Here is an 11,367-nt window from a genome sequence, read left to right as displayed (position 1 = left end):
TGTTCTCTGGATGTGGTTACTGAGAAGTTTGGGTGCAAGATGTCTATTGAGGATCAACAGCTGTGAAATGATCGAAGAAGTAAGAAAACATTGAGCTGAGGAAGAATTCAAATTGCACTGCATTGGAGCGAGCAGGGAACTCTGGAACATGTACTGCCCATTGGAGTGCCTCGTGTTGAACCAAGATGGCCAGGCCTTTATAACCCTGTGTTGCTCACCCCATCACCCAGACTCAGGCTGCCCTGGGAAGGAAGCAACCTTAGGTGAAGCAGCTCTTTTCTTAGGTGATGTTGCTCTTTTCTTAGGTGAAGCAGCTCATTTCTGCTGAGGCCAGCTTCACAAGTGGAGGCTCTCTGCTGATGACTCTCCCTGCCCTGGGCAAGTCCCACCTTGAGGAGAGATCTGAGTCATGATGCATGTTTGTGATCACACAGTCCATCCTTCCCACCGCTTAGATCCCCTTGTCTGTGTTACATTTGGGAAGCTGCTGCTCTAGGATTCTGGTGGGGCTCTCTGAGGAGAGACTAAGAGAAGGAATATTTGTAGGACAAACCACAGCCCCTAATGTTGCAGTTGCTGTCTGTATTATTCGCTGTAGATTCTCATCACACTGTTAGCACCTCTGTGGACATAAGTGACTTTCGTGGTAGCTTGTCCCAGACCCTTATTCCTGAGGGGGTCAGAGCCCTGTTCACCATGTCCTTTTCAGATCCAAGTTGCTGTATTTGTCCATTTACATCACAATAGGGCAAGGAAGTTCAAAGAGGCACCTAGGTGGACCACCTGAGTGCCACTCCTTTTTTCTCCTGCCCTGTTGTGTAAGCAGCCATACCTTCTGATGATCAGTGTCAATGCCCCAGCAAAGAGTGGCTTTTCTGGCATGCTGGTCCCTGGACACAAGGGTACAAAGTTCCATGCTGTATCTGTAGTTTGTAATTTAGAACACTCACTCTGTCCTCTGGTGGAAAGTGCCCCCTTTGGGACTAATCCTTCATGTTTGACCTTTATACAGTGCTGTGTTTTCAAAGAGGACACATGGGTTTGGGGACCACAGTGTGGAAGCAGGAAGATTACAGATGATCCTCTGGGGGGACCTTGTGCTTCCCATAACCACAACTCTGGGGTTGAGAGAGTTAATATTGCCCTGGGAGCAAAACTGTAGTTATACCATTGTCCATTTCATGTATATTGTTTTGTTTTTGTTTTTGTTTTTGTTTTGAGATGGAGTCTTGCTCTGTCACCCAGCCTGGAGTGCAGTGGCGCGATCTCAGCTCACTGCAAGCTCCACCTCCCGGGTTCATGCCATTCTCCTGCCTCCACCTCCCGAGTAACTGGGACTACAGGTGCCCACCACCACGCCTAGCTAATTTTTTGTATTTTTAATAGAGACAGGGTTTCACTGCGTTAGCCAGAATGGGCTCGATCTCCTGACTTCATGATCCACCCGCCTCAACCTCCTAAAGTGCGGATTACAGGCCTGAGCCACCGCGCCCAGCCTTGTATATTGTTCATTTCATTGCCCACTTCATTTCACTTGATATGAATGCAAACATTTATCCTTTTTTCTGAATCAGGATATTAAAAAATGCATTTACTGGATCAGTAGCCATATACCATGTATCTGAGGCTGTATTAATCTCTTCTAGTGGAAATATCACATCTGGCCTAATGGCTGTAAACAGGACTACTACTCCCTTGAGCTTGAAGTTGAATTGCAGTTGTGAGTAGTTTTTACTAGAGAGAGGATGGGAACCATCACTCCTAAATCTTTTATATCCTGAAATGTGACTCTAATCTCTACTACTCCCCCAGAGATTGTTCTTATTTACTATCTTGGGTGGATTGTAGTTTGAGGCTTCCCCGTGGCCTTTCCTGCCACAATACTTTTTTTTCCTGCAAGCCAAGGACCTAATGCCACTTGTGATACAGCAGGTGTGAGCTGCTTTTTGTGCAGCCAAATGCCCTCTAACTTTCACAGCTGCAATCAGTTGTCTATTATTTGGCCTCAACTGTTTGTTACCTTTATGTAGAGCATCAGTGGCTTTTAGCAGTAGCCACTGTATTAGTCCATTCTCATACTGCTATAAAGAAATACCCCAGATTGGGTAACTTATAAAGAAAAAGAGGTTTAATGAACTCACAGTTTCACATGACTGGGAAGGCCTGACAATCATGACAGAAGGTGAAGGAGGAGCAAAGACACATCTTACATGGTGACAGGAAGGAGAGCGTGTACAGAGGAACTGCCCTTTATAAAACCATCAGACCTCATGAGATTTATTCACTATCACAAGAACAGCATGGGAAAAACCCATCTGCATGATTCAATTACCTTCCCTGGGTCCCTCCCGTGACACAAGGAGATGATGGGGGCTACAACTCAAGATGAGGTTTGGGTGGGGACACAACCAAACCATATCAGCCACTCAAATCTGTTATTTAATAATAATCTATCTCCTAAGTTCAAACATCTGTTACATAACACAGGTGCTGCCTCTTAATTTACTATTGGTGAACTATTTAATGATTGAACCACCTCCTTATGCCAGGGCCTCTTTGTGCTCCACCTGCCACAGTGGTGGGGTTCGTATGTAAGCTGGATAATGAGTAATCCAGTTCCAAAACTTTGGCCCATGCTTTGCTATTTTGGAGCGCCTCAATAATGGTACAAGCTGCAATCCATTGGGTTTTCTGAAAGTCGACTCTGAGATATACTTTGGAGGTATTCACTGTAGATCAGTATCTGTGAAAGGAAAGAGAAAGAAGTAGGATTAAGCAAAAGAAAAGGTTAAACTGCAATGCAGATCCTACAAAACTGCTCCCAACTCAGAATGGATCTCTGTGGTGAGTGTTGCCTGACAGGGTTCAGGTGCCAGGCAAGCATGGTCTAGTCTGTGTTCATACCTCTTTCAGTCACTGAATACAGCCTGACCTGGGAAGAGGGGTGACTTTGGACAAAGCTCTTCTGCAGCAAAGGCTGACCACGAAGGGCTTGACAGGTGAGGGCTGTCTGCTAACTGAACTTCCCACACTTGTACTACAAGTCTTTCCTTGAAGGGAGATAGAAACAGTACATCCTGGCCGGGCGCGGTGGCTCAAGCCTGTAATCCCAGCACTTTGGGAGGCCGAGGCGGGCGGATCACAAGGTCAGGAGATCGAGACCACAGTGAAACCCCGTCTCTACTAAAAATACAAAAAAAATTAGCCGGGCGCGGTGGCGGGCGCCTGTAGTTCCAGCTACTCCGGAGGCTGAGGCAGGAGAATGGCGGGAACCCGGGAGGCGGAGCTTGCAGTGAGCCGAGATCGCGCCACTGCACTCCAGCCTGGGCAACAGCGTGAGACTCCGTCTCAAAAAAAAAAAAAAAAAAAAAAAAAAAAAGAAACAGCACATCCTCATGCCTACTAAGGCACACTGCCCCAAATTTGATGGTCTCAAATACAATCTTCCCTTACACTAGAAAATCTTATTTCATTGACTAAGTCAACATTTTAAAAGTAAAGGCTAACCTCCAAATTCTCTCTAGAGGAAATTCAGGTGAAAAGAGCACTGAACTAAGGATTCCTACAATAACCATCCAGTGTAGGATAGGTCTGTGTGAAAGGAATGGCCACATTATGGGAGTAAGGGCAAAATTACATGGCATAAAATTGTATGTTTTTAAAAAAACATAAAGACATTCTCTGAAGTTGCTGATGTGACTTGCATGCAGGAGGATATTTCAAATGATGATGTATAAAATTTCCGGATCAACTGAGCTTCACAAACCAGGATGGCTGCATTTGGTGTCTGAGATGGTTTGTAAGACTTCTCAATGTGATGAGAAACACGTAAGCTGTGATATCCATTTTTTGTTTGTTTGTTTTTTGTTTCTTGTTGTTTTTTTTTTTGAGACGGAGTCTTGCTCTGTCGCCCAGGCTGGAGTGCAGTGGCCAGATCTCAGCTCACTGCAAGCTCCACCTCCCGGGTTCATGCCATTCTCCTGCCTCAGCCTCCCAAGTAGCTGGGACTACAGGTGCCCGCCACCTCGCCCGGCTAGTTTTTTTTTTGTATTTTTTTAGTAGAGACGGGGTTTCACGATGTTAGCCAGTATGGTCTCTATCTCTGACCTCGTGATCCGCCCGTCTCGGCCTCCCAAAGTGCTAGGATTACAGGCTTGAGCTACCGCACCCGGCCGGCAGTTGGAGTACTTTCTACATTGGATTCTTGGTCTTTGGTTAAAAGCCACTATAGTGGGAAAGGCCAGGTGAAAACCTCTGAATCCCACCCCAAAGGTAAGATCGCAAATTAAAAACAATATTGCATTTTGGGGAGAAGAGTTGGAGGGAGTGACGGAGGTGAGTGCGACTCGTAAAGACCTAAAGAATGTGGTAGTAGTGCCCCTGTGATACTATTATTTAATTCGATAACAGAGACCTCGTAGTGACCTGACAAATCCTAGAGATTGACTACAAGTGAGCTTAGCCAGGTCCAAGTCCCGCTTGCAGACAGGACATTGTTTCTAAAGCAGATTTCAGTGGTCTTGGGTCGGGAAATCAATTCTTTTTATTCTATTCAGGAAAAAGAATCAGAAAATGTATGCATTAACATGGGACAGACAATACTGTGCATTCGCAGTTTTACCCCAGGCCTGTCATAATATAATCTGAATAGAAGTAGACTGAACATTTTATAGAACATCACAGTAATACAATACGGCAGCAAAATCATGCCAGTCAGGCAGGATAAGTAGGAAGTGGCCAGCAGAGACACCACATGCATTCTAGAGGATTGGTGACAAACCGTTTAAAAATCTAGCAAGTTACCACAAAAGATAGCATATAATTCAGTTTTTCCACACTGCTTTATCAATTCTTGAGGAAGTTTTTGTCGATTTTTTCCTACTAATTTTATATATTTATTGATATGAAATTACAGATATGTTCCTACTGATTTTAAAATCTCAGACGGGCATGCTGGCTCATGCCTATAATTCTAGCTCTTTGAGAGGCCAAGGTGGGAGGATCGCTTGAGTCCAGGAGTTCGAGACCAGCCTAGGCAACATAGCAAGTGAGACTCCATCTCTACAAAAAATTTTAAAAATTAGCTGGGCGTGGTGGTGCTTGCCTGTAGTCCCAGCTGCTTGGGAGGCTGAGGTGGGAGGATTGCTTCAGCCTGAGAGTTCGAGGTTGCAGTGAGCCATGAACACACCACTGAACTTTAGTTGGGTGACAGAGTGAGACCCCATCTCAAAAAAACCCCAAATTTGGAAGCTCTTCTGTATTTGTAGTTATATTGCTTCTTTATTAATAATATTTATTTTTTACTTTTATTCTTGTTTTAACTTGGCAAAATTTGTGTATTTATTAGCTTTTACAATAAACAAGACTTTGGTTTTATTGATCTATTTGTATCTTTGTTTCTACTTAGCTGATTAGCTGAAAGCTGAACTTGACAGAGGCCAATATTAAGGTAAAGTAGAGATGTCAAAAATTTATTGGCATAAATATAGGGATTTAAGGAAATATTATTAATATAGATTTGTCATAAGTACTACACTCACTAATTCCTCTGATTTTGACCCCCAACAGGGGCCAGAGGACAGTTCTTTTTTTTTTTTTTTTTTTTTTTTTTTTGAGACAGAGTCTCGCTCTGTCGCCCAGGCTGGAGTGCTGTGGCCGGATCTCAGCTCACTGCAAGCTCCGCCTCCCGGGTTCCCGCCATTCTCCTGCCTCAGCCTCCCGAATAGCTGGGACTACAGGCGCCCGCCACCTCGCCCGGCTAGTTTTTTGTATTTTTTAGTAGAGACGGGGTTTCACCGTGTTAGCCAGGATGGTCTCGATCTCCTGACCTCGTGATCCACCCGTCTCGGCCTCCCAAAGTGCTGGGATTACAGGCTTGAGCCACCGCACCCGGCCCAGAGGACAGTTCTTTCACCATGAGAAATTACTTGGTAAAGGGCGAACCAGCCTCATGTAAAAATGTGGATATAGTTGTGTGTTATAGATACTGACAGTAAAATGAGATTCCTGATGTCAAAAGGGATGATAGGTTCTGGAATGGAACAGTTCTCACAGCAGAATTTACTCACAAGCAGCAAGATAGGCATGGTTAGTGCGGGAGGGTCATGATCATAATGGTAATGAGAATTGTTAAACCTACATAAACCTTTGGAAGTGGTTAACTGATCAGAGATCTTAAAGGCCAAAATAGGCCAGGCGTGGTGGCGCGCGCCTGTAGTCCCAGCTACTCAGGAGGCTGAGGCAGGAGAATTGCTTGAATCTGGGAGGTGGAGGTTGCAGTGGGCCAAGATTGAGCCACTGCACTCCAGCCTGGGCGACAGAGCGATACTGTGTCTCCAAAAAGAAAAAAAAAAAAAGAAAAAAAAGAAAAAAAAGGCCAAAATAGATGAACAACTTGTCAAGGTCTTACCTTATTTTGAGAACCAAAAATACAGAAGAAACGAGGTATCTTTGAAAATGGAGCTTCAATTGCATCACAAGCATACGCTATACAACTTGGGATCCATCAAGAGGCCTATTTGTTAGAATAGAATTTCCAAATGTGTTCTATGCTGCTTTCCAAATCCAAAGAGGTCTACCAAGCATTTTACCTCTGCATGGGTGGAGTACAAATTGCAATAACTTGCCTTTTCCCTTAAAGGGATGTCTTAGCATTCCTCCATTCACTGAACTAAAAATTTCATAAATGTCAGGCCCTTAAATCTTCTAGCACATATATGTATTATTAGGCCACTTTTGGTACTTGCTACTTCTTACATAAAAATTACAGATCTGAGCCAGGCGCGGTGGCTCACTCCTGTAATCCCAGCACTTTGGGAGGCCGAAGCGGGTGGATCACGAGGTCAGGAGATTGAGACCATCCTGGCTAACACGGTGAAACCCCATCTCTACTAAAAACACCAAAAATTAGCCGGGCGTTGTGGGGGCCTGTAGTCCCAGCTACTCGGGAGACTGAGGCAGGAGAATCGCTTGAACCCAGGAGGTGGAGGTTGCAGTGAGCCGAGATGGCAACCCTACACTCCAGCCTGGGTGACAGAGCAAGACTCCATCTCAAGAAAAAAACAAAAAACAAAAATGACAGATCTGGGCCGGGCGCGGTGGCTCAAGCCTGTAATCCCAGCACTTTGGGAGGCCGAGACGGGAGGATCACGAGGTCAGGAGATCGAGACCATCCTGGCTAACACAGTGACACCCCGTCTCTACTAAAAAATACAAAAAACTAGCCAGGCGAGGTGGCGGGCGCCTGTAGTCCCAGCTACTCGGGAGGCTGAGGCAGGAGAATGGCAGGAACCCGGGAGGTGGAGCTTGCAGTGAGCTGAGATCCGGCCACTGCACTCCAGCCTGGGCCACACAGCCAGACTCCGTCTCAAAAAAAAAAAAAAAAAAAATTACAGATCTGTTCTCCACAGGGCCCAGGCCACCATCTCTGGTCTCTGGTTCAACTGTTGCTTTCTGTGGGGTCAGATACGATATGTTTTAAATATTCCTTTAACAAATTTTAGTCTATTTATTTGCTTTGCTTTGCTTTTTTTTTTTTTTTTTTTTTCTCAGACATAGTCTCACTCTGTCATCTAGTCTGGAGTGCACTGGCACTCTGGTTCACTGCAGCCTTGACCTCCCAGGCTGAAGTGATCCTCCCACCTCAGCCTCCCAAATAGCTGGGTTACAGGTGTGCACCACCATGCCTGAATAACTTTTAGTAGAGATGAGTATCGCGATGTTTTCCAGGCTGGTCTCTAACTCTTGGGTGCAAGCAATCTGCCTGCCTTGGCTTCCCAAAGTGCTGGGATTACAGGCTTGAGCCACTGCTATGAATTCTTATTATTTCTTCAAAACATCTAAAATTGTTTTTTGTTTTTTGTTTTTTTTTTTTTTTTTGAGATGGAGTCTCGCTCTGTCGCCCAGGCTGGAGTGCAGTGGCCGGATCTCAGCTCACTGCAAGCTCCGCCTCCCGGGTTCACGCCATTCTCCTGCCTCAGCCTCCTGAGTAGCTGGGACTACAGGTGCCCGCCACCTCGTCCGGCTAGTTTTTTGTATTTTTTAGTAGAGACGGAGTTTCACCGTGTTAGCCAGGATGGTCTCGATCTCCTGACCTCATGATCCGCCCGTCTCGGCCTCCCAAAGTGCTGGGATTACAGGCTTGAGCCACCGTGCCCGGCCCTAAAATTGTTATTGATATAATTTGCATATAGCCAGGCATGGTGGCTCATGCCTGTAATCCCAGCACTTTACAAGGCTGAGGCAGATGGATCACTTGAGGCCAGGAATTCAAGACCAGCCTGGCCAACATGGTGAAACCCCGTCTCTACTATAAATACAAAAAAGTAGCTGGGATTCAGTAATCCCAACTACTCAAGAGGCTGAGGCAGGAGAATCACTTGAACCCAGGAAGTAGAGGTTGCAGTGAGCTGAGATCGTGCCACTGCACTCCAGCCTGGGTGACAGAGTGAGACTCTGTCTCAAAAAAATTGCGTATAAATAAATGTACTTACTTTTCTTTTTTTTTCTTTAGAGATTGGGTCTCACTATGTTTCCTTGGTTGGACTTGAACTCCTATGCTGAAGTGATTGTCCTGCCTCAGCCTGCCTAGTAGTCGGAACTAAGGTGCATACCACCACATCTGGCTAAGTGTACGTATTTCTAATGTATAATTCAAATTCTATGAGCTTTGAAAAATGTCTGGGCCGGGCGCGGTGGCTCAAGCCTGTAATCCCAGCACTTTGGGAGGCCGAGATGGGCGGATCACGAGGTCAGGAGATCGAGACCATCCTGGCTAACCCGGTGAAACCCCGTCTCTACTAAAAATACAAAAAACTAGCCGGGTGTGGTGGTGGTTGTCTGTAGTCCCAGCTACTCGGGAGGCTGAGGCAGGAGAATGGCGTGAATCTGGGAGGTGGAGCTTGCAGTGAGCTGAGATCCGGCCACTGCACTCCAGCCCGGGCCACACAGCGAGACTCCATCTCAAAAAAAAAAAAAAAAAAAAAAAAGAAAAATGTCTGTGGCTGTGCAACCACAGCTCCTGTCAAGATGTAGGACACTTCCATTACTCCAAAATATTCCCTTGTTTCTCTTCCCAGTCAAATCTCACTCCATCACTGACCCCAGGTAACCGCTAATCTCCCTTATAACACTATAGATTATTTTTGTCTTTTCTATAATTTTATATAAATGGAAATTATGCAAAAAGTATTTGTTTTTGTCTGGCTACTTCTACTCTGATGTTTTTGGGATTTGTGCGTGTTGTGTGTGCATCAGTGGTTTGTTTCTTTTTATTGCTGAATATTCCTTTGTATGAATATACCCAGTTGTCTGTCTGTGCACCTGCTGGTGGACATTTGGGTTCAGATTTTTGGCTATGAAGAATAAAGCTGAGATACCACATTACACCCATCATAATGGCTAAACAAAACACTGCCAATACGATGTGCTGACAATAATGTGGAGGAACCAGAACTCTTAGACGTTGCTAGTGGGAATTAAAAAAATAAAACCACTTTGGAAAACAGTTTGACAGTTTCTTAAAAGTTGAATATATGCTGGCCATATCATTCAGCAATTCTACTCTTCTGCATTTACCAAGGAAAATGAAAATGTCCCCAAACACTTATACACTAGCGTGCACAATATCATTTTAAGAAATGTTTAGGCGGCCGGGCGCGGTGGCTCAAGCCTGTAATCCCAGCACTTTGGGAGGCCGAGATGGGCGGATCACGAGGTCAGGAGATCGAGACCATCCTGGCTAACCTGGCGAAACCCCGTCTCTACTAAAAAATACAAAAAACTAACCGGGCGAAGTGGCGGGCGCCTGTAGTCCCAGCTACTCGGGAGGCTGAGGCAGGAGAATGGCGTGAACCCGGGAGGCGGAGCTTGCAGTGAGCTGAGATCCGGCCACTGTACTCCAGCCCGGGTGACAGAGCGAGACTCCGTCTCAAAAAAAAAAAAAAAAAAAAAGAAATGTTTAGGCTGACCTCTTCTGATCTCTGCTGCTGAAGCTGTAAACTGAGGATCAGAGAAAAGGAAAAAATGAGTCATTAAAAGAAGAACCCTGAGGGGTGTGTGTGTGTGTGTGTGTGTGTGTGTGTGTGTGTGTATACTTATTCTTATGTCTATATCTCTATATATACAGATCTTATATATATATATAATATAGAGAGAGATCATATATATATCCTTATTCTTAAAAATACATCCAGAAGATGACTTCATGTGGCAGAGCCCTTTTGAGCAGAAGCATCCTCTATGTGTTCTCTAGGCTACTGAAAATAATTTGATTTAAAAATTTAATTTAATTTTTTTTTGGTGGGGGATGGAGTTTTGCTCTTGTTGCCCAGGCTGGAGTGCAGTGGCAAGATCTCGGCTCACCGCAACCTCCGCCTCCTGGATTCAAGTGATTCTCCTGCCTCAGCCTCCCGAGTAGCTGAGATTACAGGCATGTCCCACCCACACCCAGCTAATTTTGTATTTTTAGTAGAGACGGGGTTTCTCCATGTTAGCAAGGCTGGTCTCAAACTCCCGACCTCTGGTGATCCGCCCGCCTCGACCTCCCAAAGTGCTCCACTCCCGGCCAATTTAATTATTAGAGATAGGATCTCACTCTGTCACCCAGGCTAGAATGCAGTGGTACGATCATAGCTCACTGCAGCCTTGAACTCCCGTGTTGAAGTGATCCTACTGGCTCAGCCTCCCAAGTGGTTAGAACTACAGGTGCACACTACTGTGTCTGGCTAATTAACTTTATTTCTTGTAGACATTGGGATCTCGCTGTGTTGCCCAGGTTGGTCTTGAACTCCTGACCTCAAGTGATTCTCCTGCTTTGGCCTCTCAAACTGCTGGGATTACAGGAATGAGCCACTATGTCCAGCCCAAAGCATGTTTTATCCAATACATGTTGTTTGGACCTACAGCCAAGCAGTTTGTACAGAATAATAATGTTGTATCCCTACATCACACTCAAAAAGATAAATGCCAGAAAGGAGAATTCTACAATTGGCATGTAAGAAACAGTACAGTAGCTCACAGCTGTAGTCCCAGCACTTTAGGAGGCCAAGGTGGGAGGATTGCTTGAGCACAGGAGTTGATATCAGCCTGGGCAACATAGGGAGACCCTGTCTTTACAAAAAATAAAAATTAGCTGGGCAAGGTGGTAGAGGCCTGTAGTCCCAGCTACTTGGGAGGCCGAGGTAGGAGGATCCCTTGAGTCTGGGAGGTTGAGGCAGCAGTCAGCCATGACTGCACCACTGCACTCCAACCTGGGTGACAGAGTGAGACCCTGTCTCAAAAAAAGTAAAAACATTATATATAATTATATTAATATCTATAATGTGGATAAAAAATGTTAAAACATGCACTAAGGAGAACAACTATAAA

This window comes from Macaca nemestrina, chromosome 10 (genome assembly GCF_043159975.1).
Source record: "Macaca nemestrina isolate mMacNem1 chromosome 10, mMacNem.hap1, whole genome shotgun sequence".
NCBI classification, from domain to species: Eukaryota; Metazoa; Chordata; class Mammalia; order Primates; family Cercopithecidae; genus Macaca; species Macaca nemestrina.
This window is presented reverse-complemented; position numbering follows the sequence as displayed.